The 26,572-nt window shown below is 44.0% G+C and overlaps 1 pseudogene; it reads left to right on the top strand.

Annotated features, from left to right (window-relative positions):
* Positions 1-26,572, top strand: part of LOC129866058 (acyl-CoA synthetase short-chain family member 3, mitochondrial-like) — a 50,672-nt pseudogene that overhangs the window by 2,594 nt on the left and 21,506 nt on the right.

Below are 26,572 nucleotides of genomic sequence, written 5' to 3' on the forward strand. Positions count from 1 at the left end.
ACTTTTAGAGAACTACAGGAACAAGTAATGATCTCAACCACTTTTAGAGAACTACAGGAACAGGTAATTATCTCAACCACTTTAGAGAACTACAGGAACAGGTAATGGTCTCAACTACTTTTAGAGAACTACAGGAACAGGTAATGATCTCACCACTTTTAGAGAACTACAGGAACAGGTAATGATCTCAACCACTTTTAGAGAACTACAGGAACAGGTAATGATCTCAACCACTTTTAGAGAACTACAGGAACAGGTAACGATCTCAACCACTTTTAGAGAACTACAGGAACAGGTAATGACCTTAACAAAACTCTACATATTCATTTAGACTGTAGGACATCCCTCTAAATATACATTTTCACCCATATGTTGTAACATAGTATTGCCTCTCCTAAGCAGCTTGAACCCCTTCCCCTCCTCTCTGCCCAGGTGTCCAGGCTGGCTGGGGTCCTGGGGAAACACAGGTTGTGGAAGGGCGACCTGGTGGTCATCTACATGCCCATGGTGCCCCAGGCCATGTTCACCATGCTAGCCTGTGCCAGGATCGGAGATTCGCACGGCCTCATTTTTGGGGATTTCGCCTCCAAGGAGCTGTCTGTCCGCATTGACCATGCCAAGGTCAGCCGACCATCATCGCTTCACATTGTGTCTCTTTAGTTTGATGTGCTGGATGACACATCCCTTTGTTCTCTTAATTTCGTTTGAAATGGACCATGCACTCAAACATATTTTGCTATTTGGTATTTTTTGCACTGTCAGATCTGTTTAATGGTTGAATGGTTAAAAGTGAAATGTACATGCCACATTTATAGGACTGTTTATAGAAGAGTTGATGGCCCACTTTCACAGTCACAGAGATAGTAAAATTACAGTAGATAAAGGTCTCACTGAAGCCAAGTGAAGCACTTTGTTGGAGGGATTTCATCGAAGCAGCAGGGATATTAGCCAGTATGCGACTCTGATGCTGAATTGCATGTACTGAAATCCTTTTAAGCTATATAAGCCAGACCTTCAAGCCTTTTAAGTTTTAGGCCTATATAACATTCAGAGAGGAGCACCTCCACTATTGCTGAAGATTCCTCCTCAAACATTTGGGTAGAGTTGATTAGCCTGTTTTATATTGTATTGGAAGGAATTAAAAATTAGAGACACTCGTTCTATGTTGAATGAGACAGTAATTTCAGATCCCTTATTAAATTTGATCAGTAACCCGAGGAAGGTATCATGGTGTGCAGATAGTAATTGAGAGGTAATATCGGTCATATTGCCTCTCATATTACCTCTGAACATGGCCTTTCAGAATGTTCTAAAGTCCATTTCAGGCTAATGCATTTGTTGAGCTGTGTTGTATCACATCTCTTAAGTCTTGTTTCTTTTAAGAGGCACACAGTGTGAATGCTGTGTCTTCCAGCCAAAGATGATAGTGACGGCCTCCTTTGGCATTGAGCCTGGCAGGAGAGTGGAGTACATCCCCCTGGTAGAGAAAGCCCTGGAGCTCAGCTTTCACCGTCCCTCCAAGGTCCTCATCTACAACCGGCCCAGCATGGTGAGGTCCAAGAGATAGAATATTGTTCTATGTTAATCTGTGGTAAGGCCTAACTCACTAACGTCAACTCTCTCAGAGAGATGCCTGTCATATCCCAAAGACAATAACTCTGCTGACATGCAATAGTTTTACATTATCCTCTCTATTGGTTACTTAATGCTATTACTTCCTGAATGGACCACGAATATGGTTCCAGTGTATATATAAATCGGATTATTTCAGCTGTGAGCTTGTATGGAGTTATGGATGGCTCGACAGATCTGTCGTTCTTAAACGGCCTGTTGAAACAAAGGTGGGAGAGAGAAACGGTGCGCATGAGGGACTGAATCACGCAACGCCGAGATGTGCCCCTAGGCTGTGGTGGGAAGCCTGGCACAGGGTCAGAGTGAAACCAGGCAGAACCGGTAGAATAAAAGACAGTCAATTTCCCCCAAAACAGCCAGCAGCCACTTCCAGTAATGTGTTGGCACTTCAGCAAACTGAAATGAGTTTCTTCTCAACTCGTACATAAAAACAGCCAAATCTGTGCTCAGGAAAATCATTCTGAAAATGCTTTGCAAAGTATTGCAATTACTCTGCTCAGGCAATCTTTCACACCTATTTTATTACTACCATCTATGTTTGGAATGTATCACAATGTCTGGGGCTTTGCACCCTGATTGCTGCTGTGTTACCTTTATGCTCAGTTACCCTAGTAGCTATTTTTGATTATGCAACACAGAGAGGATACTTTTAAGGTGATACGTTGTATGTTGTCATGGAAACTGTCTGAGCAAATCACCATACCTCCCCTGTTGGAGAATATGAAATGTCCCCCTTTTTTTGTAGTTGAAGTCGTTGGTAAATTGCCGCTCTTGTGAATGTTAAACCACTCTAGTAATCACTATGAAAAGGCAGCGAGTGGTTCCAGAGAAGTGGAATTCAAAACACACCCATAAGGCCCTCATTAATCAGAGAATGGTCCTACTACTGGATTCTATTCTTTGGGAAGAGGAGAGAACAATTTTTAAAAAACTCAAGGTTTTGGGGGTCTTCTCTCCTTTCCCTCGGCCTATGGGCAGTTTGAATTCCGCTGGTTCTGTATCATGAACGCTCACTTATTGAAAAATGCACAATTGAAAATCCAAGTTGTGACGACTATAAAAAACGTTTCTTGAACAATATGGCATTGGTGGTCGGATGAGCCGTGTTGAGTTGTGCACAACTAATGGATCTGTTTTAATCTGTCTTTCGTGTCCACGTGGTAAAAATGATTGAATGTGTGTCTCTTGAATATGTCATGGAAATAAATGCATCTCTCCTGGTTGATTGTCTGCAACAGGAGAAGGTGTCCATGTACCCTGACCTCAGTCTGAACTGGGAGGAGGAGACGTCCACTGCACGTCCTCATGACTGTGTGTCTCTCCCTGCCAGCCATCCTCAATACGTCCTCTACACGCCTGGGACCACCGGAACTCCTAAGGTACAGCACTCTGACTAGACACAACACGTTCATTACAGGAAGGGGTGTAAAGTCCCACTGGGAACAGACATCAGTTTCAACGTCTAGGTTTGATTTACATTTGGTTGAGTTGTTAACTAATGTGAAATCAACAAAAAATGTCACCATTTCATTGGATTTAGGTAAAAAGTAGGGTGAGTAAACATAAGAAACTCCCTTACGTTGATTACTTTTTTCAAATCCAATCCATTTTCCATTTTCATTCAACGTCATCACATTGCATCTTTTGGTTGAAATGACATGGAAACAACGTTGATTCAACAGTTTTTGCCCAGTGGGGTCTGCCGACTTTTATCATAAGGAAGCCAGTCAATTTCACAGTTTAATGCAAGTAATGAGTATCACATACTACAGTAGACATTCCAAGGCTCTGCAAATTTGATTCAAGGTCATTCTAAACTTTACCACCATGAGTGACACGTTCGTCGTTTGGATGAAGAGAGGAGGACCAAGGCGCAGCGTGATAAGAATACATTCTTCTATTTATTTAACAAAACGAAGAACACTTAAACAAACTATGCAAAACAACAAACGAACGTGAAGCTATATACACTGCTCCAAAAAATAAAGGGAACACTTAAACAACACAATGTAACTCCAAGTCAATCACACTTCTGTGAAATCAACTGTCCACTTAGGAAGCAACACTGATTGACAATAAATTTCACATGCTGTTGTGCAAATGGAATAGACAAAAGGTGGAAATTATAGGCAATTAGCAAGACACCCCCAATAAAGGAGTGGTTCTGCAGGTGGTGACCACAGACCACTTATCAGTTCCTATGCTTCCTGGCTGATGTTTTGGTCACTTTTGAATGCTGGCGGTGCTTTCACTCTAGTGGTAGCATGAGACGGAGTCTACAACACACACATGGCTCAGGTAGTGCAGCTCAACCAGGATGGCACATCAATGCGAGCTGTGGCAAGAAGGTTTGCCACAGCTTTGCACAACAGCATGTGAAATTTATTGTAAATCAGTGTTGCTTCCTAAGTGGACAGTTTGATTTCACAGAAGTGTGATTGACTTGGAGTTACATTGTGTTGTTTAAGTGTTCCCTTTATTTTTTTGAGCAGTGTATAAACAAGTGCAGACACAGGCAACTTACATATAGACATACAAACACCTAGACTAGTAAACACCCCATAAACATATAAAACCCCTAGACAAGACAAAACACATACATCCCCCATGTCACACCCTGACCTAACCAAAATTATAAAGAAAACAAAGATAACTAAGGTCAAGGCGTGACAATGAGATAGATGAGACAATGTTTAAACCAAAACCGATAATACTGAATATGAGGTGAACCATGCAGGAGATAGACAAATTGACCGGAGGTGGCTCTAAATTGGAAAAACACAGCTCCCGATAGCTCCCTTTGTCGTTGGCACCCAGATAATATGAAATATCCACCCGCTGGCCTGCTGTTATCAGACTCGTAGTCACCAGTGAGATCTATGGAGGGAACAGCTGAACTCCTACAGGTTATGTTACCATACATCGCAAAGATGGCCTCACGAAATAGTTGAATTGAAAAAACAAGATTTTTACAAGGGTTTGATGTATAATTAAATAAATAAACCTGTTGAGAGCTTGTTGCATTCGTCTTGCATCAACGTTCGCCTCCTTTCTACGTGTCCCCCTCAAGGGCGTTGTCAGGGATACTGCTTGGTACGCTGTGATGTTGACGTGGACCATGGCAAACATTTATGGCCTCAAGCCTGGTGAAGTAAGTCCGTGTGAAACATCTCCAGTGTTCTTTATCATTGTATTACAGAACAGACACCATAAACATGCACAAACATAGTACAGTATGGATTCTCTCTTCTTTCTCTGCCTACTCTCTACTAGGTATGGTGGGCAGCGTCTGACCTGGGCTGGGTAGTGGGCCACTCCTTCATCTGTGTCACGACTTCCGCCGAAGTCGGCTCCTCTCCTTATTCGGGCGGCGTTCGGCGTCACCGGCTTTCTAGCCATCGCCGCTCCATTTCTCATATATCCATTTGTTTTGTCTTGTTTCATAGACACCTGGTTTTCATTCCATAATCACACTACATGCATTTTAGTCCTCCGTTCCCCTCCATGTCTTTGTGTGTAATTGTTTATTGTTAATGGTGTATGTTCACGCGCTATACTTTTGTTTATTGTTCCGTGTTTTTGGGCACTTAGATGTCATTTTGTGCCTATTTTTTGACCGGAATAAAAGTGTGCCTGTTTACTCTACTCTGCTCTCCTGCACCTGACTTTGCCTCCCTTACACAGCCTTAACAGAAGTACACACCCTACTATGGAGTCAGCAGGAGCAGGTACCCCGGTTGGAGGAGTCGAGGAGCGCATCCAGGAACATTCCGCTATGTTACATCATCTTGGTGCCATGATGGATCGCGTTGTCCAGACTATGGACTGATGGGAGAGACAGGAAGTCTCCCCAGTGCCTCGACCAGCGCAACCGGGGTTACCTCTACCCATCCCGTCCGGAACCAGTCCCAGTGGGATGTGTCTCTCCCTTCCCAGGGAGTATGATGGAACGGTAACACAGTGCCAGGGATTCCTGTTACAACTGGACCTCTACCTGGCCACTGTGCACCCAGCTCCCTCGGGAAGGGAGAGAGTGTCTGCCCTCGTCTCATGCCTCTCTGGAAGAGTTCTGGAGTGGGCACTTGGACCACTTCGAGGAGTTCACCTGTCGCTTCCCGGGCCGTCTTCGACCATCCACAACAAAGGTAGAGCGGCGGGGGAACGGCTCTTCCATTTGAGGCAGGGGGCGAGGAGCGCCCAGGAATTTGCTCTGGAATTCCGGACCTTGGCCGCCGGAGCAGTCGTGGCGATAAGAGGAGTCAATGCATGGGGCGCACTTCTTGACAAAAACTGGATCTCAGGAGTGCGTATAACCTGGTGCGTATCCGGGAGGGAGACGAGTGGAAGACAGCGTTTAGTACAGCCTCAGGGCATTATGAGTACTTAGTCATGCCGTACGGGTTGATGAATGCTCCATCAGTTTTGCAATCCTTTGTAGATGAGATTTTCAGGGACCTGCACGGGCAGGGTGTAGTGGTGTATATCAATGACATTCTGATATACTCCGCTACACGTGCCGAGCATGTGTCCTTGGTACGCAAGGTACTTGGACGACTGTTGGAGCATGACCTGTACGTCAAGGCCGAGAAATGCTTGTTCTTTCAGCAGGTCGTCTCCTTCCTAGGGTATCGCATTTCCACATCAGGGGTTGAGATGGAGAGTGACGGCATTGCAGCCGTGCGTAATTGGCCGACTCCCATCACGGTAAAGGAGGTGTAGCGATTTTTAGGGTTTGCCAATTACTACCAGAGATTAATCAGGGGTTTTGGCCAGGTGGCTGATCCCATTACCTCACTGCTGAAGGGGGGTCTGGTAAGGTCGCAGTGGTCGGCTGAGGTGGACAGGGCTTTTGGGTAGCTAAGAGCTCTGTTTACTACGGCTCCCGTGCTGGCCTATCCGGATCCCTCTTTGGCGTTCATAGTGGAGGTGGACATGTCCAAGGCTGGGATCGAAGCTGTGCTCTCACAGCGCTCGGGTACGCCACCAAAACTCCGCCCCTGTGCTTTCTTCTCGAAGAAGCTCAGCCCAGTGGAGCGGAACTCGCCTCCCTTACACAGCCTTAACAATCTGTTAGGCAACACCACCATTCTATACGAGGTATGTACCGTAGCCTACATAGGCCTATTATAATGACCTGTGAACGGGTCACTATTGGTCAATTAACTCCAGAAAAACACACACACTCAACTTTCTCAAGGACCTGTCCCTTTCACTCAGTGATTCCAAATGCTTCGCAGATTACTCTATTTAAAGATAATGAGAGCAAGAAAAATTGACTCCTAATGACGCATGATTATATGTGGTTTCAGATAACCGGCCTCTTGATATTCATGCACATGATCATCATTGCAAATTTCCCCCAGCCTCATTAAACCAATATTCACTGGCTCGAAAAGGCCCAGTCAGGTTGGTTTGTGGAAGTTATTTGTATAAAGAGCTGCTGGTGATTCTGCTGTGTTTGGGCCCTGGGCAAATGACCCCAGGGGTTGGGAGAGAGGGGTGGGGAGGTAGGACTGCTCATGGAGGCTATCTGCCTCATTAGCCTTTTGGTCTCTGTGGCTGTTGGAGGATTGGAGCTGGGTGTTGAATTCATCAGCCTGGCTTTATCCAGAGCCTGTTGTCTGTGGCTGCATTTTCCTTGTGGAAAGCACTGCTCCTGTCTACCCTGCTCCACACAAGACCCTATGTCCTCTCACAGTCATAGATATTCACACTGGGAGGAAATGAAGGCCCTCGAGTCTGTTGTTGTTGATTTCCCAGCTCATTTTAATCTGTCCCTCTCTCTCTCTCTCTCTCTCTCTCTCACGCCTCGTCTCTCTCACGCCTCATCTCTCTCTCTCTCCTCTCTCCTTGGAGCAACCTCGCCGACTGAACCTTTAGAGAATGAATATCGGTTCGGCTCTCCCGTGGGCTCTTCCTCACTGCGACTTTTGTTGGTGCACAATACTTTCTCAATAGAGTAATCTTGTTTCTATTGAACAGTTTCAGCCCATCTGTCTGGGCTCCAAATATAATTTTGTCTCCATTTCAAACAGATCTTTCCATGAATAATCATTCTGTTCGGCACAGTGGAAGTGTTAATGTTGTGGAACGTCAACAGTAACAAAACTTTATGGCCTTAGTACTGTTCTTCTGTTTGATAGGTGGCTGGCTGAGTCATTACTACCGCAAGCCCCTAAAAACAGCCTGCTCTGAATGTACCGCTACACTTCAATACCCAATTGGCGTGTTCATGTAGGCTTATGTCCTCAGGCTGTTTGGGTTTGTAACGGATCTCTCTCTCTCTATGCAGGGCAAGCCTGTTGGGACGCCGGATGTGGGGGTGCTCTTCCGCGTGCTGTCAGAGCATGGTTGTTCCTCCATGTTCACCGCGCCCACTGCCATCCGAGCCATCCGCCAGCAGGACACCCATTCCGCCATAGGGGCTCAGTACCCCCTCACCAGGTACCCTCACCACCCAATCCCCACATATTGACATAACACTGTGGAGATGGACCATTCAACAACTGTCCTGGCTACCTCTGTTTTGTACCTTTTCTGCCCTCTTGAAGTAGGCCTACCCTTTAGTCCTATCAACGTCCAGGGACTGGGTACCTTTCAGCCATATCCGGTGTTGTCCCCCACTGGCTGAAGGTTTTGGCGCTGCCTGCCCACTCTCTTGTTAGTCTCTGTCCATCTGCTGGAGCAGTGTCCCTGCCAGGCTCATCACTCACAACCTGTGTTCCCATTTACACCTGATTGAGGTTTAATCAGGATGGATAAAACAGCGGCAGGTCATTCATTCCTATTACATTTTCTGTGCTGTTGCCACGCTGCTAAACACACAGGGAATCACTGAGGGCTGTAGAGAGCACCAGGCAATACCATCTTTGATGGTGCCTGGTTCCAGGGACTGAAGTGATTGTTATCCCCATGGGAAATGTCATCGTTTATATTGATAATAAATCTGTGGAAAATACAGTTTTGGTTCCTTAATATTTTGAAACAGTATCACAGTCGATCAGGTATAATGTGAAAATAGAGGGGGAGTGGTGGTAACTCCACTTATTTAGATTTTTCTCCATACCTGTGTCATAAAGCAGGGGCTTTGATCTTTGGTCATAGTTTGCCATTGAATAATCTGCATGTGGGGAATTTGAAGGTATTTTGTGTGCTGTTTCTGAACAGTGTTTTGCCTCGACTGCTCCAGGCAGACCTGAGACACGAATTCATTATTTTCCCTGGACTATAACATGACATTCTTTCTGCTAGTTGTTATGATGGACTATGCTTCAGTTGTTGGTTTAGTCATGTGCCATGCAGCATCTTTCCATGACTGTCTTTCTCCCAGAGGGAGCAGGTTAGTGAAAGACTACAGCAATTCACTGAGAGAGAATTGATGCACAAACACAACAACCGCAATGTAAGATGTTTCCAGAATCCAGACAGACTCAGACAGTAGTCGAATATCCGGTTGACCTTTGTTTCCTTGCCTGGAGACAAAACAGACAACCATCAAATGTATTCTTCTCCCTCCTCTACTACCAAACCGGTAGCAGTGTTAACAGTCAAGAAGCAGACACTAGACGTGTTATTTTACAGCTCAGGAAATTGAAAGTTCTCAGTGAATGTAAAAAGAACGCAATCCAGTAAAGTTGAATACAATAGCAATTCATGTCATTTAAAACGTCAACTCTATTTCCCCTCTTTCTCATGAATTGATTATAAACTTGTAGTTTGAAAGGCAAGCGTTTTGAGAACACTTCATTAAGCAATAAGACACTAAAACGCCTTCGTTCACGTGTGAATGGTTGCTCCTATGAACGGGTTGTTGCTGGTATCTCCTCATTGTATGGCACCGTTATCAGTAGGTCATGGACATTTTGGTAATAATATGATGTGGGTGGATAGCATATGAAATACTCATCACGATCTCTCTGATAAGCTCACAGCAGTAGCCTCTTCTCAGCTCCTAGCTCAGTTACGCCACATGGGTAGCTAATTGCACCAAATCCTGTGCTAAAATATACCACAGAGCCCATAACAACTATTGCCGCCCGTGACAGAGCCTGGGGAGAAGCCACTGCCATGGACCAGAGCTAAGAGGGTCTCTGGGTACAGAGGGTCAGTGAGGCAGAGTGAACGCTTCAAACGTAGGCTTTATTACATCACTTACCAACAGAAATCAGGCATTATTACATCACTTACCAACAGAAATCAGGTTTTATTACATCACTTACCAACAGAAATCAGGCATTATTACATCACTTACCAACAGAAACCAGGCATTATTACATCACTTACCAACAAAAATGCTTACAAATAAAACTCTTAAAGTTTAACTTCAAATAATGAAGCCTCTCAGTTTAAGATAACCTTTCAGCCCCAAACTGTCTGTTGCTACTGTATATCCAGTCCTCTCCCTCGAATGTGAGCAGCAGCAGCCTAATCAACTGTTGGGGCTGATTGTCCAGCCAATCACACACTTGATTGGCTTATTATCCATTAGCCTCCCAACAGAGAAAGTGCCGGAAAGGCGCTGGAAGGATAGATAGGTCGTGACCGGCCTCACACGCCAGTCCAGTAGGTAGCGGTGTATGCACCTGTCAGTTGGTTGCGATTCGCAAACATCTTTTAAAGAAGAAGAAGAAGGCGCTGGAAGGGCACGGTAAGAGGGCTTGCCTCCTCCAGTGCCACAAAGTCATTATAGATGCACTTTCCTATGTGCTGATTTTCAGAAAATCAGATTTGTCTGTGTAGCACTTTCCAAGTGTTGAAAGGTGCAGACATGCCAAAACCACAAAATTGCCCAGTATTTCAGCCCAGTATTTAGTTCTCGCTGGGTACTTCACGATGACTATTGTTATTACAACACATGAGTTGCTTCCGTGGAATGGCTCTGCACTGTAATGGCCTTGGAGCATTATCAGCGAGCTTGAGCAATTTCACTCGTCACCACAGATGTCAGACAAGTAATAGAAAAGCGGGTTTGGAGCTCTCTGGTGTAGGAGTCGCGTCTAGCTCTACCGTTCAACCCACTCAGAGAAACAATCACAGCACAATGGAGCAAGCACCATTTCATAGCCCTTATTAACATAGCCCGGAGCACTAACTCAACGCTCACAGGCAGAGCAGACTTACTTATGGGTGACAAAGTTCATGATTTCTGTCAATAACATTTTCCAGCTTGTAGCACCAGGAAGCTTGGCTTGTGACTCACTCTGCCTGTTTGTTTAACATTTGCAGGATTTATATCATGCATTATCTGGGATGTCATGTGCCATCTTTCAAGGAATATATGTGCGATTGATATACCTTCTCATTGCAAGGTGCCACGTACAAGGTGCACATACACAGACACACAGACACACACACACACACACACACACACACACACACACACACACACACACACACACACACACACACACACACACACACACACACACACACACACACACACACACACACACACACACACACACACACACACACACACACACACACATGCACACTAAATGCAATTATGGGGGTGAATGTTTCCTCTCTCATTGTTGTTAATGAGACACAAACTTCCCGAGTGGGACTATGTTAGGTATAGTACTGTGGGACTATGTTAGGTATAGTACAGTGGGACTATGTTAGGTATAGTACTGTGGGACTATTGTTGCCTGTCCAAGGCTGAATCTGGGCCTCTGAAGATATGGAGAAATGTGCTTGGCCTTCACCCACCCACTTGCATAAATTACACACAGATCCAACCATCCATGGCTGCCTGTCTCTCCCCTCCTCCCAACATCTGTAGTCAGATTGTTCCAGAGTAGGAGCAGGGAACACAGGGCAAGGTGTCACGGGTGAGATTTACATTTAAATGGTGTGCTATGTAGAATACGGAGCAAAGAGCAGCAGAGGGATTCTCTGGATGTTCTGTAGAGTTCTGTGACCCTGCTTCTTCTACCCATTCTCATTCAGATTACACCAAGACCCTCACCCTGACCCAGATAACAGACCAATCAGAGGAGGATGATGGGAGGAGCTATAGGAGGACAGGCTCATTGTAATGACCGGAAAAGAATATACAGTATGGAACGGTTTCCATATGTTTGATAACGTCCTACTGATTACATTCCAGCCATTACAATGAGCCTGTCCTCCTATAGCTCCTCCCACCAGCCTCCTCTGAGGCCTATTCGAATTAGAATTCCTCGAGTTGTTATGTGTGGCAGGAGGTCATGGAAACTGTATGGCCTCAGACGTTTTGGCAGCAAATGAAGTCTTCTCTGCTTTATCAGACCGTGTCAAGGACCCTGAGTGAAGATTAGCATGGCTTTATCAACAGTTGAAGTCGGAAGTTTACATACCACTTAGGTTGGAGTCATTAAAACTCGTTTTTCAACCACTCCACACATTTCTTGGTAACAAACTATAGTTTTGGCAAGTCAGTTAGGACTTCTACTTTGTGCATGACACAAGTCATTTTTCCAACAATTGTTTACAGACAGATTATTTCACTTGTAATTCACTGTATCACAATTCCAGTGGGTCAGAACTTTACATACACTAAGTTGACTGTGCCTTTAAACAGCTTGGAAAATTCCAGAAAATTATGTCATGTCTTTAGAAGCTTCTGATAGGTTAATTGACATAATTTGAGTCAATTGGAGGTGTACCAGTGGATGTATTTCAAGGCCTACCTTCAAACTCAGTGCCTCTTTGCTTGACATCATGGGGAAATCAAAAGAAATCAGCCAAGACCTCAGAAAAAAAATTGTAAACCTCCACAAGTCTGGTTCATCCTTGAGAGCAATTTCCAAACGCCTGAAGGTACCACGTTCATCTGTACAAACAATAGTAAGCAAGTATAAACACCATGGGACCTTGCAGCCGTCATACCACTCAGGAAGGAGACGCGTTCTGTCTCCTAGAGATGAACGTACTTTGGTGCGAAAAGTGCAAATCAATCCCAGAACAACAGCAAAGGACCTAGTGATGATGCTGGAGGAAACAGGTACAAAAGTATCTATATCCACAGTAAAACGAGTACTATATCGACATCACCTGAAAGGCCGCTCAGCAAGGAAGAAGCCACGGCTCCAAAACCGCCATAAAAAAGCCAGACTATGGTTTGCAACTGCACATGGGGACAAAGATCGTACTTTTTGGAGAAATGTCCTCTGGTCTGATGAAACAAAAATAGAGCTTTTTGGCCATAATGACCATCGTTATGTTTGGAAGAATAAGGGGGTGGCTTGCTTGCCGAAGAACACCATCCCAACCGTGAAGCACGGGGGTGGCAGCATCATGTTATGGGGGTGTTTTGCTGCAGGAGGGTCTGGTGCACTTCACAAAATAGATGGCATCATGAGGCAGGAAATTATGTGAATATATTGAAGCAACATCTCAAGACATCAGTCAGGAAGTTAAAGCTTGGTCGCAAATGGGTCTTCCAAATGGACAAGCATACTTCCAAAGTTGTGGCAAAATGTCTTAAGGACAACAAAGTCAAGGACACAAAGCCCTGACCTCAATTCCTATAGAACATTTGTGGGCAGAACTGAAATAGCGTGCGTGAGCAAGGAGGCCTACAAAGCTCTGTCAGGAGGAATGGGCCAAAATTCATCCAACTTATTGTGGGAAGCTTGTGGAAGGCTACCCGAAACGTTTGACCCAAGTTAAACATTTTAAAGGCAATTCTACCAAATACTAATTGAGTGTATGTAAACTTCTGAGAAATAAAAGCTGAAAAAATCATTCTCTCAACTATTATTCTGACATTTCATATTCTTAAAAAAAAGTGTTGATCCTAACTGACCTAAAACAGGGAATTGTTACTAGGATTCAATGTACGAAATTGTGAAAAACTGAGTTTAAATGTATTTGGCTAAGATGTATGTAATCTTCCGACTTCAACTGTATATAACCACAGCTAGAAGGGGATTTTTACTCAGATCAACAGAAACAATATGGGCTGTTGTGTGTACACGTTTTTGTGCAAGTTTGTCTGAGACTCGTAAGGCAATTATAGTCTAATGGGAAAACTCCAGCTTATTGCTTTTTTCACCCTGCTACTGGCACAACTCACTTTTATATAACTTGAAAACACAGCCGTAACCTTCCTTGGCTGTTAAATTGTTTTTTACAAACTTTGTGGTTCGAGCTGTGAATGCTGATTTGCTGAAGGCGTAGACCGTATACCATGAGTATCAAAAAACATTTATTTTCACTATTCTAATTATGTTGGCAACCAGTTTATATTAGCAGTAAGGCACATCGGGGGTTTGTGGTATATGGCCAATATACCACGGCTAAGGTCTGTATCCAGGTACACCGTGTTGCGTCATACATAAGAACAGCCCTTAGCCATGGTATATTGGCCATATACCACACCCCCTCAGGCCTTATTGCTTCATTATAGATCTGCCACTACTCTATTACACTGTCCTGGCCTATAGAGCCTGACTGTTCTCTCTGCTCCTCCAGATCTTGGCTGGAGAGCTATGTGACGTGGAGACTCTGAACTGGGCCAAAAGGAGCTTTGGAGTGCCTGGACTGGACCACTGGTGGCAGACAGGTAATACTTTCATTTGCTACTGGAACATCATAATGGACACTACATGTTACACTAGGACGATGGTTCGATTTCTTGATACCGGCTGTTGTATTACATCTCACCCAACATCTCCCCTATTATCTCATTTAAAGGCTCAGAATTAAAGAATAGTTGCAACAAATTATACATGCAGGACTCTATTCTCTGAGCACCTTTTGAGAATGTTAATCTATTATAGTTTTAGTCTATCTTAGGGGAATTGTCAATGTGAATTAATTGTTATTGCAGTCTTGGTAGTATTTTATCACCCCATTGACATTAATTCGGCCTTGAGAAGGCGTAACAAATAGCTATATCTCCACAGTATAACTCTTCCTTGAAAGCCACCTGCAGGCATTAAGTGCATAGACTATGCTCCCAATTTAATTCATCCTTCGCACTTATACTGTATACGGAGCACTAGAGGAAAGGCCATTTCTTTCACTAAGTGCCGTGCTAAGAAGAGGAATTAGCCCACAAGGATTTGGGGCTGCTCTGCAATGGTCCTAGAGTGCCCTAAGGCTTTCACTATGCTCCCACAGCCACCCAATTAACTTAATCAGCTTCTCAATCTAACCTCATTAATACTAGTCCTTTCAGAGCAATTCACAATTCATCATTCATCGACTATGTGCTGTGGTCTAGTAGCTTTACAATGGATAAGGAGGGGAAGTTCTTCTTGTTGGTGAAAGTGTGTGATTAATTTTGTATATAATACCTCCCAATTGACCTAAGTCAGATGTGTAATTGGGGTCTTGAGTGCAGGGCTATACTGCATTGTTTTACCCTGTTTCCCCGTCACATTCTAATGACTTTAGAGTCACTAAGACCCTATTAGCCACTTGGTGGGTGATTCCAGCCCATGTTCCAGGCAGCGAGCCATCATACGAATGTCCCTCTCTCCCTTACCCCCAGTCTCACAAAACAGTGATAAATGTGGTAGACAAGGCGGCACGAGATAGGCATTGGATTCCTTGTACGTTTTTTTATTTATTATTCTGCGTGCCTGACAGAGAATCGACCGTGGAAGAGCAGACATCTGTGTTAAATATGGAATAAAAAAATAGACATGGCCCTTGAGAATGTACGGGTGAGAGTGAGAAAGAATCCACCTAACACTGTCTTGGATCTCAGCCCAGATTAGCATGTTTGGGGAGATGTCTCTTTCTCTCCCAGACCTCCCTGGAAGTGGGTGTTGTTCACTCAGCAGCAGTAACCCACAGGGGTTACCACGCAAAACGGGGCTTTTGGTGTTTTACTGAGTCATCCACTGTTAGTTATCATGAGCCAATGTGCCACAGTGCAACAGCTCCAGTTGATACAATATACAGTATGAGCCTTCCTTTGTCTTTTCAGATGACCATTAGGTTGCTTTGGTTTTCTCAAAAGCCTATATATACACTGAGTATACCAAACATTAGGAACACCTTCCTAACATTGAGTTGCATCTAAGCTGTGGCGGTCATGAAATTTTGTCAACCGGTGATTGTCAAGCAAATAACTGCTGGTCTAACGGTAATTGACCATTAATTAACATAAATTATCAAGTCTCGGGAGAAGACCAATACGCAGACAGTTTCGACAGTAATCCAGGGTGGTATAACAAGGTACAGAACGACAGGCAGAATGATCAAAAACCGGGAAAGCTAGTAAACAGGAACTAGAGACAGACAGGAGTACGGGGGAAAAACGCTGGTAGGCTTGACGAAACAAAATGAACTGGCAACTGGCAACAGACAAACAGAGATCACAGGTAAAAGTACACTGGGGATAATGGGGAAGAAGGGTGACACACACCTGGAGGGGGGTGGAGACAATCACAAAGACAGGTGAAACAGATCAGGCTGTGACATAAACGCATTTAGCATCTCCTGGCTTCCACGCATAGCATACAAGCCACTGATGCAGACCTTTGGAACATCTACATTTTAAAAAGTATAAAAAATCCATTTAATATAGCCAACACCTTCAAGGTAAATCCATTATTTATTTTAGACACGTCTAAAGAAACATGATATGAAGAAAATGTAATCTATTTCAGAAGAACAGAATAGCATATTCTGAGTTGTCCTTATGTTAGATACTGATCTGGCTATGCCATATGGCTGTGAGCTACAATAGTTCATTTAGCAGACAAGATTTGCTTAGAATTCCATGGCATTATTTTATAATATGAAGAATACAATTGAACAAAGCTGAATAAAATAGAACGATTTGAGGGAGTCCGCACATGAGGCTATTCTGTGTTGAGCGGTTAACAAAGAAGCAGGTACTCCTATATGTTATTTATGTATTTATGTAACTTTAGTTGTGATACAAATGTTGTGGTATAGGTTCGGATTTTTAATACATTCTAAGGCTGCGTGATGCGACTAATGATGATTTTAAAAAAGTTGCATGGAAGGCATGATTTCTGCTTTGTTTTTTGTGCAGGCTGTACACACTTCATCATTCTCTCATTCACAATTTGACAAGCACTTGATAATGCCTCGAATTTCCCGGCTGCATCCCCTTTGTGTGGCCGTAATGCCCCCTAAAAGAAATCCATTCCCTTTGAGGCTAGTAGCCATTGTGCCCTTGGACTGGATATAATAATTATAATTCCCTTCTCCGAGCTGCGTACTGAAGCACCTCTCGCTCACATGGCTCTCCATAATGTGATCAGGTCTTTCTCATCTGCTACAAGTGAAGACAGACACATCGGGGACGCAACTGCGCGTGTCCTTATCCAATAACGAGGCGCATATTGAAGATATTGGAAGAACTGTCCACATTTCCTTTTCGGCAGCCAACAAGATGAGTAGACCTAACGAACAGCAAAAGCACTAGACTATGTCAATCTACTATCCCCCATAGTACAAAAGTTGACCTATTCTATTCTGTGCGAGAAATAAATATTCCAAACATAGACTGGGACAGATGCGATAGATGCCAAATTAATACAACCACTAGCATCAAAAAAACAGTTTTAAGCAATGAGCCTGATACAACAGCTTAAAATGTTGATAAACTATTAGCCTATTTCTTCATATGATGAGCGCAGTAATGCTATAAGCGCGAATAGTATTTTCCCGCTAATGAAACATTCTCAAAAGTGACCACAAATGTGTTTATGCATGTAATGCTTTTATTATAAGGGTGCATTTTTATAGTGAAAATGTTATTCCGCAAACTTGAAACTCACGTGCTGCGTATGTATGCCAGTTAAGCTCTGCACCTGTTGTGAAGCAGATTAACATGCTTCACTTTAAGAAGTTATTTGGCCACTTTAATTGTGATACAATCCTTATCAAAACATATAGGCCTATGGGCAAGGGTACATGAGGTGTGGAACTATAATTTGAAAAAGTCGCAAAAAAAGCATGTGCTGTTTCTTGCCTTACGCTGGGAATCATTCACAAGTGATAATATATAATTAATTCACACTTTACATATACTAAATAACATATGTGTGAAATTTGTTTTGATTTAGAATGGACCATTATCATGCAACTGTCTCGAATCAGGGGCAGCGGGAAAAAATACATGTCATCTATGCACTTAAATAGCAAATGGAGGACGCTTTCCTGTGGTTCATTTTCATGCCAGTCAGGTAGACTATACTCCTGTTGTAAAGAGCGCTTAATTTTAGGAAAGTTGAGAAATAAATATAGTAGGCCTAGCCTATAGAAAGTTGATGGGATCCTCCTCTTTTTAATAGAAGCCATCACTCCACTCTATATACATTTTTCTATTGTGTTATTGACTGTATGATTGTTTATCCCATGTGTAACTCTGTGTTGTTGTTTTTGTCGCACTGCTTTGCTTTATCTTGGCCAGGTCGCAGTTGTAAATGAGAACTTGTTCTCAACTGACCTACCTGGTTAAATAAAGGTGAAATAAAAAAATAAAAAACAGTTTTCTCACGCAATTGCATAGCCTATAGAAATATTGTCAACATGAGCTCATGGGCTCTCCTGATTTTCGATCACATTTGCATTGATGTCAGAGTGATTAGAGGGACAATAGACTGCTGACAATAGAGTTCTGCAGTTAGGGATACTAATGACCATCAGCAGCATCAGAGCTTGGAGCTTGACTAAACGGTCACATGGAATTTGACTGCTGTCATGATTCGTGAACTCCGGTGTGGCGTTAATACGGTCACCATAACAGCCCTATTTGCACCCCCTTTAGCCCTCAGAACAGCCTAAATTATTCGAGACATGGACTCTACAAGGTGTCAAAAGCGTTCCACAGGTATGCTGGCCCATGTTGACGCCAATGCTTCCCACAGTTGTGTCAAGTTGTCTGGATGTCCTTTGAGTGATGGACCATTTTAGATACACACGGGAAACTGATAAGCCTGGAAAGAAACAGCAGCGTTGCAGTTCTTGACACAAACCGGTGCACCTGGCACCTACTACCATACCCCGTTCAAAGGCACTTAAATCTTTTGTCTTGCCCATTCACCCTCTGAATGGCAAACATACACAATCCATGTCTCAATTGTCTCAAGGCTTGAAAATCCTTCTTTAACCTGTCTCCTCCCCTTCATCTACACTGATTGAAGTATATTTAACAAGTGACATCAATATAGGATCATAGCTTTCACCTGGATTCTTCTGGTCAGTCTGTCATGGAAAGAGCAGGTGTTCTTAATGTTTTGTATAGTCCGTGTATATGGAAACCTGTAGGAGTGCATCGTTTGCCTGAAATCGATGGTGCTTTGCCCCAGAGTTAAGGTAAATTCCATTTTAATTCCAATCGATTTCCGAACAATTTAAATGCAGCTGGTGAACTGGAAAAACAGAGGAAATGTCACATTGATCAATTGAACCTCAGTTAATTCCACCAGCGCTAACAGAGTTGAAATGGAATTGACCGCTCTCTTTCGCGCCACTCTCCTCATATTTCACTGATCAGTCATGAGTGCTGTTTTAGCAGGCACGCCACACAGGCATTATTACGTAAGGCTTTTTGGCAAGGGTGTAAATCTACTCTGAGGGACCAATGGGGGATGAGTGGGGGGTGAGTGATTAACATCCCAGCATGTGGCCCTGACACACACACAGTTTCCACAGCAAGAAGATAGATCAAAGACGGGCTCCTACTGGCTGGCTGGTACAGTGTGATCTGAATGGCCAGATGCCACACAGGCACACATACACACACACACGAATGCAAACACATATGCACACACACATAAAACACACAGTTCAGATGAGTGTAAAGCCACTGGCTGTCTTCTACTCTTCCTGTTTGCAGGAGAGTCTTAGAGCCTGTCCAGCACATTGCTCAGAGGACGGGTTTATGAGACATCTATCAGTCTGGATGTCTTCAAAAGACTCCTTCCTTCCCCAGCTTGTCCTTTGTGTCTAGCTCATCCGTTCTCTTTGTGTATGTGTGTCCATGTGTGTGTGTGTGTGTGTGTGTGTGTGTGTGTGTGTGTGTGTGTGTGTGTCCGCGCCCAGTTCCTTTCCCGGCTCTTTAACTCTCCTACGAGGTGGTTCTTCTCCATAGTTGTGGTGTTGATGTGAGGTTTATCAAAGACGACAGGCTGATTCTCAGAGCATATCCTTGGTGCTCTCTCTGTCAGTCCTAGCCCTGAGAGGTATGATAGGATTCCTTCACACTGTCCGCCTACGGTTCGCTGAAGTTCAGTCAAACCTCAGACTGCTGATAGATTGAGTTGGAACAATAACCCTGGCACCTTCCCAGCTTCTCTGTGGTGCTAGTGCAGTCCAGACCAGGGAGCTTCATCCACTGCAGGCTGTGTGATTGGCGGCAGCACTAACCTCAAAGCCATAACTGGGAATAAAGGCCTGCAGTTCTCAACCTGTTCACTGGAGAGTAGAGGAGTCTGTCTCTGACAATAACCAAAAGTCCTCTCTCACCCTGGGCTTTGTCTGTCTGTCTGTCTGTCTGTCTGTCTGTCTGTCTGTCAATATGTTAAAGGGACCATAATGAATGAGAGCAATCTGTGTTATTGTGAGAGATGAGGAAGCTGCAGGCATGTTCTGTTCTCCACTGTCACACAAGCCTTCTAGAGCATCGGAGTTTCTGCCAGAGGTTTAGAAATGGGCCCCAAACTTTGGGCTAAAACATTTCCCTTTATATTGACAGCTGGAAAATAAAACCTCTGCAGTAATTTGATTTTGACTCTGGGAGAAGGCATGCATAATTAAGTCCTGTGGAACAACCTGACAGGCTGTGGCAGTAAGTTTCTGATTTCTCCCTCCTGTACTGGATTAAGTCACATGTCATCTAAGGATTTCAGCACACTGTGCTTCGACCTCTCTGTGACAGGTGATCCATCAAACCCATTTATCAGCCCCAGTCTTGTCTTCTCATGAGAAGAGGAAGGCGAACTGCAGCGATGGCAAAATCCTAACTGTGGTGCAGGTTGACATTGGCTTGCAGCCTAGGGTTCTGGAGAGGCTTGTGCATTTAATGCATACTGATCTTGCAGTAATCCCAAGATCACTGAAAAAAACACATGATTTAAAAACAACACAGTTATTGGTATTATTCCAAACATGTTACTTTTGAAACGTTTGGGTGGGTTCTCACAAATCTAACTTTAAGACATTCTCGGAAATCAAAGTACAACGCCTTTGGAATGCATTCCATGGACAGTTGTTTGTTGAATAATCCATCACACACTTCCACTTATTTATAAAGAATGTAAGATGCCTGTAAAGATTTGTCTTTCAAATGCAGTCATGCTGTCTCCATCCAGGGGCTTTATTGCTGAGCCTACCCAGGCTGATCTACTAGCTCCCTGCAAAATGGATACAAATTGAACAAAATCAATTACTCTTGTAATTTTCACAAATCATTCCACAACACGCCCTGTAATCTCTTTCTAATGTAATATTCAGCAAAGGAAAGCTGAAATCGGTGGCATGACAATCAGCAGGAATGGGGGCTCAGAGAGATAGAGATTTTAAAGGCGGGCGGGCGACGTGTGGTAATCTGAATTAGAAGTCAACGCAAAGAGAGGCTGTCTGAACCGTAGAGATCCTATTATATTAAGATATAATTCTGTGGTCTGACCACTGATCTAGAGTCAGTATTAAGGTGGTGGAAGATGATCTGAATGGAAGAGGCTATCTGCCAGATCACTGATCTAGAATCAGAGTGAAATAGTACTCAGAGCATTCATGCTCTGTAAAGGCTGGCTGCCTTCCATCTGAGAAAATGAAATGTATCACAGCTTGAAAGCAGAAGTCCCGGGCCATTTCCTGGGCTTCTCTCTACCCTGGAGCAAACCTAGTATAGTTATGTACCACTGCTGTGTGGCAAACTGTATCATCACAGAGAGCCAGGAGCAGTCTTGACCACCCAGGGAACTCCTCACATGTACTGTGGGCCCTGGGTTTCAAACAGTAGGAACTCACAGTGGAACTACTGTAGGAGGCCGTGCTGTTTGTTATGACATGGCAGACAGAGTAGATATGAGTAGAGAGGCTTCTGTACAGTCGTGGATATAAGTGTTCCTTTCCTCCTTCAGCCTTCAAAGAACTGTAAATGAGTTTTTACAAAGGGGCAGTTGTTTTGAACAGAATTCTTTCTCGTCTGTCACTGCAGGAGTGTAGCGTCTACTGAACAGCAATAGTAAGAGTGTGAGAATGTTCCTCTTAATTTTGTTTGATGAAAATGGCATGGCACATCAACAGCTCACTTCAAACTCTTCTACTAAATGTTGCCTCTGATTAGTCTCAGCTAAGTGTGTCTAACTTGTCAGGGATCTCATATGAACAGCATATTTCAATTATGTAAACAAGCTTACAGGCAGAGTTTGACTGATTGACCAATTTGGCTTTGAATTTGAATGAGTTTTTTCTTCGTTTTCTTTCTCCAAATCAGATGTCATTTTGCAGGGCCAGTGGGTAAGATTACTAAAATTGATATAAAGTAGAAGTGATTTGTGCACGCGTTACTTTCATGTGCACTCAGACACACACTCTCTGCTAATTCGCTGATACATTGTGCGCGTCAATCATTCTCTCTCTCTCTCTCTCTCTCTCTCTCTCTCTCTCTCTCTCTCGCTCTCTCTCGCTCTCTTTCACTCTCCCCTCTCTATCTCCCCTATCAAGAGTATCCACTCTGTCTCCATTTCTGTTACATCACAGACAGTCACATCTATTAACTTCAGTCAGACACCCACAGCAGTCTCTGACCCCCACCCCTTTATCCAAATCTGTCTGAATACTGGCTCATTTTCCCCTGTGTATCCAAGAAGAAAACAGAGAAAATGGCTGCTATTTTGAAGCCTGATAATAATCTGTGTCGCTATTTTAAGACCCCAAGTGCCTGGGGTTGGAGGGACGGCTGATGATGGTTGCTGATGTCATCGGTGTTGCCGGGCAACCAGAATATTTCCAGTTGGCAGGGTCTGGCTCACTAGGGTGAAGTGCCTGATGGGAAGCAGCGATTAGAGATGCAGGGAGGGCAGGCGGCTGGGTCTCTGTCCCCCCTCTGTCCAGCCCCTGTAGCCCAAGCTCCAGCTAAAGGCTCTTTCCTTTACAGCTCTGTCTCAGTACGAAGGTTCATTGTAACATGGTGGTGAAATATGTCTAGGAGCAGTACACGAGACGTCTGTTCTCTGATAGGAAGAGACCTTTGGTAATCATCACACAGAGATGACGAATAGAAGCTGAACAATTAAGTACTAGACTGTGATATTACACAAATGGGTGCATAATGAATTGCAATTAAATAAACCTTTGTGAGGTTATAAATTAAAGTGCAATTAGAAACAGGATCCTACGTTTTGCAGCAAATGAGGTTTAGAAATAATGACTTTGCTTTACAACTACGGTGTTTCTTTCTTGATCTCATTCTGACTGTAGAGTTAGAGAGTTCATTCTCCTGGCCCTGTGCTGCACTAGAGAGTAGCCAGTCCTGTCTGTGGGTCAATGCCACCATGTGAAGTGGCTCTGTGTGTGTTCCCACAGCCTCCTCTAAGCAGCCTCCTCACCAACATGAAAACCAGTAGCTTTGTGCTTGGCACTTGAGGCTCTAAAGTCCAACATGATTACGCCCCAGAGAGTCAGGAGGTTAAGAGGAAACCTTAACTACACAGCTTAACACTTATTATGGATGGCCACGTAACTTCACTGCGTTTCCAGTGGATGCAACCTCAAGTAACCGCATGGGTATGGGACTTGAAGTTTGTTAACCCGTTTCACCTCCCAACAGGGGTTAGGTTAGTGGTAGTATCTCCTCCCACGTTACAGTCATGCTACTAGGGTAACGTACAGCTATGGTGTAATGGACACGTACTTGGTCCCTTTATCTAAAGCTATAAGACTACATCCCATTACCAGATAATTCAAAGGATTGCAGCCAAATAAAAATACCTAGTGTGTCCTTTGTTTACCCTACTACCCAGATACACATTACATACACAGTCTATTTTCAGATGAAGGCCTTCCTTTGGCCAACCTTTCCTTGTTTTCTGTACCCACCTGTGGATTTGTGTGGCGTGTCACACCTAGCATGTCACTCATTACCATATGGCTCCCGTCCCACAGACTGGCTCATTAAGAGTTTCCTGGTTCGTGGTGGGCGAAGCCGCGAGCGTATTTACAGCCTGGCTCTCCTCCGAGACTGTGTGTGTGTGTGTGTGTGTGTGTGTGTGTGTGTGTGTGTGTGTGTGTGTGTGTGTGTGTGTGTGTGTGTGTGTGTGTGTGCGTGCGTGCGTGCGTGCGTGCGTGCGTGCGTGCGTGCGCGAGCGTGCGTGCGTGCGTGCGCGAGCGCGCGCGCGTGCGTGCGTGTGTGAGAGAGAGAGCCTCTCACTAGAGGCTGCTAGTGCCTTGTTTAAACTCCATAGGCCGTAAAGCTGGTATTTCTTATTACAGAGGTCATTGTAATGAGAAAATGTGTATGCATGAACATTCCACTGTGGGTTTGAGGGAGAGGAATTTGAGATTCTATTAGAGCAGGTGTGACGGCAGTTTCCCTTTCTACTCCTCTACCTGTTCATCTGCGTACGTAAGTTTGTGCATGTCTGTCACATGCTGTGTGATCCAGAGCTGAGGAGGCTTTCTCCCTCCCAGGTACAGCTGCTCCAACCAGAAGGGCCTATTAACCGGCAGTGCTGTAGCTCTGCCCCAGTCTGGCACCTCAGCTCACTGCTGGCTGGGAGGTTGTCAGACTGTCTGGACAGGACTCGATGGGCTCTTATTGAAGCTCTAAAACAGATATGCAAATGTTCTGTAAGAGTGGTAAGATGTGGACCTTTCCTCGGATCCTGTCTGGGACACACCTATCAAGCCAGGGCCTGAGGAAGTTACTCTACATTTAAGCAATAAAGCCTGAGGGGGTGTGGTATATGGCCAATATACCACGACTAAGGGATGTTCTTAGGTGCCTGGATACAGCCCTTAGCTGTGGTATATTGGTCATATCCCACAAACCACTGAGGTGCCTTATTGTTGTTATTTTTTATTTTTTAAATGTACCCCCTTTTTCTCCCCAATTTTCAATTTTGTGTCATCGCTGCAACGAGCTCGGGAGAGGAGAAAGTGGAGTCATGCGTCTTCTGAAACATGACCTGCCTAACTGCGCTCCTTAACAACCGCCAGCTTGACCCGGAAGCCAGCCACACCAATATGTCGGAGGAAACACAACCATTGGTGGCACAGCCAGGGAATGAACCCGGGTCTGTAGTAACGCCTCTAGCACTACTGCAGGTATAATGCAGTGCCTTAGACGGCTGCGCCACTCGGGAGACCCCATCCTTGTTGTTATAATAAACTGTTTTCCAATTAGAGCAGTAAACAAGTAATTGTGTGTCGTACCAGACAATATACTCAAACAAACTGCTTTATAATATACTCTGATCCAAAATAGAACGGAATACATTAAATTACTGCATAGCACATATCAGTTGAAGTCGGAAGTTTACATACACCTTAGCCGAATACATTTCAACTCAATTTTTCACAATTCCTGACATTTAATCCTAATAACAATTATCTGTCTTAGGTCAGTTAAGATCACCACTTTATTTTAAGAATGTGAAACGTCAGAATGATTTATTACAGCTTTTATTTCTTTCATCACATTCCTAGTTGGTCAGACGTTGACATACACTCAATTACTACAGAGCTGGTGTAACTGAGTCAGGTTTGTAAGCCTCCTTGCTTGCACACGCTTTTTCAGTTCTGCCCACAGATTTTCTATAGGATTGAGGTCAGGGCTTTGTGATGGCCACTCCAATACCTTGAATTTCTTGTCCTTAAGACATTTTGCCACAACTTTGGAAGTATGCTTGGGGTCATTGACTATTTTGAAGACCCATTTGCGACCAAGCTTTAACTTCCTGACTGATGTCTTGAGATGTTGCTTCAATATATCCAAATAATTTTCCTGCCTCATGATGCCATCTATTTTGTGAAGTGCACCAGTTCCTCCTGCAGAAAAGCACCCCCACAACATGATGCTGCCACCCCTGTGCTTCGCGGTTGGGATGGTGTTCTTTGGTTTGCACGCCTCCCCCTTTTTCCTCCAAACATAACGATGGTCATTATGGCCAAACAGTTCAATTTTTGTTTCATCAGACCAAAGGACATTTCTCCAAAAAGTAAGATCTTTGTCCTCATGTGCAGTTGCAAACCGTAGTCTGGCTTTTTATGGCGGTTTTTGAGCAGTGGCTTCTTCCTTGCTGAGCGGCCTTTCAAGTTATGTCGATATAGGACGCGTTTTACTGTGGATATAGATACTTTTGTACCTGTTTCCCCCAGCATCTTCACTAGGTCCTTTGCTGTTGTTCTGGGATTGATTTGCACTTTGCGCACCAAAGCATGTTCATCTCTAGGAGACAGAACGCGTCTCCTTCCTCAGCGGTATGACGACTGCATGGTCCCATGGTGTTTATTCTTGCTTACTATTGTTTGTATAGATGAACTTGGTACCTTTAGGCGTTTGGAAATTGCTCTCAAGGATGAACCAGATTTTTGGAGTCTTGGCTTGGCTGGTCTTGGCTGATTTCTTTTGATTTCCAAATGATGTCAAGCAAAGAGGCACTGATTTTGAAGGTAGACCTTGGAATACATCCACAGGTACACCTACGATTGACTCAAATGATGTCAATTAACCTATCAGAAGCTTCTAATGCCTTGACATCATTTCTGGAATTTCCCAAGCTGTTTAAAGGCACAGACAAGTTACTGTATCTAAACTTCTGACTCACTGGAATTGAGACACTTACTGATTGATAAGTGAATTGATTGATTGATAAGTGAAATAATCTGTCTGTAAACAATTGTTGGAAAAATTACTTGTGTCATGCACAGAGTAGATGTCCTAACCGACTTGCCAAAAGTATAGTTTGTTCGCAATACATTTGTGGAGTGTGTGACGCTCGTCTGATGAAGAAGG

Source organism: Salvelinus fontinalis, chromosome 11 (assembly GCF_029448725.1).
Source record: "Salvelinus fontinalis isolate EN_2023a chromosome 11, ASM2944872v1, whole genome shotgun sequence".
Taxonomy (NCBI): Eukaryota; Metazoa; Chordata; class Actinopteri; order Salmoniformes; family Salmonidae; genus Salvelinus; species Salvelinus fontinalis.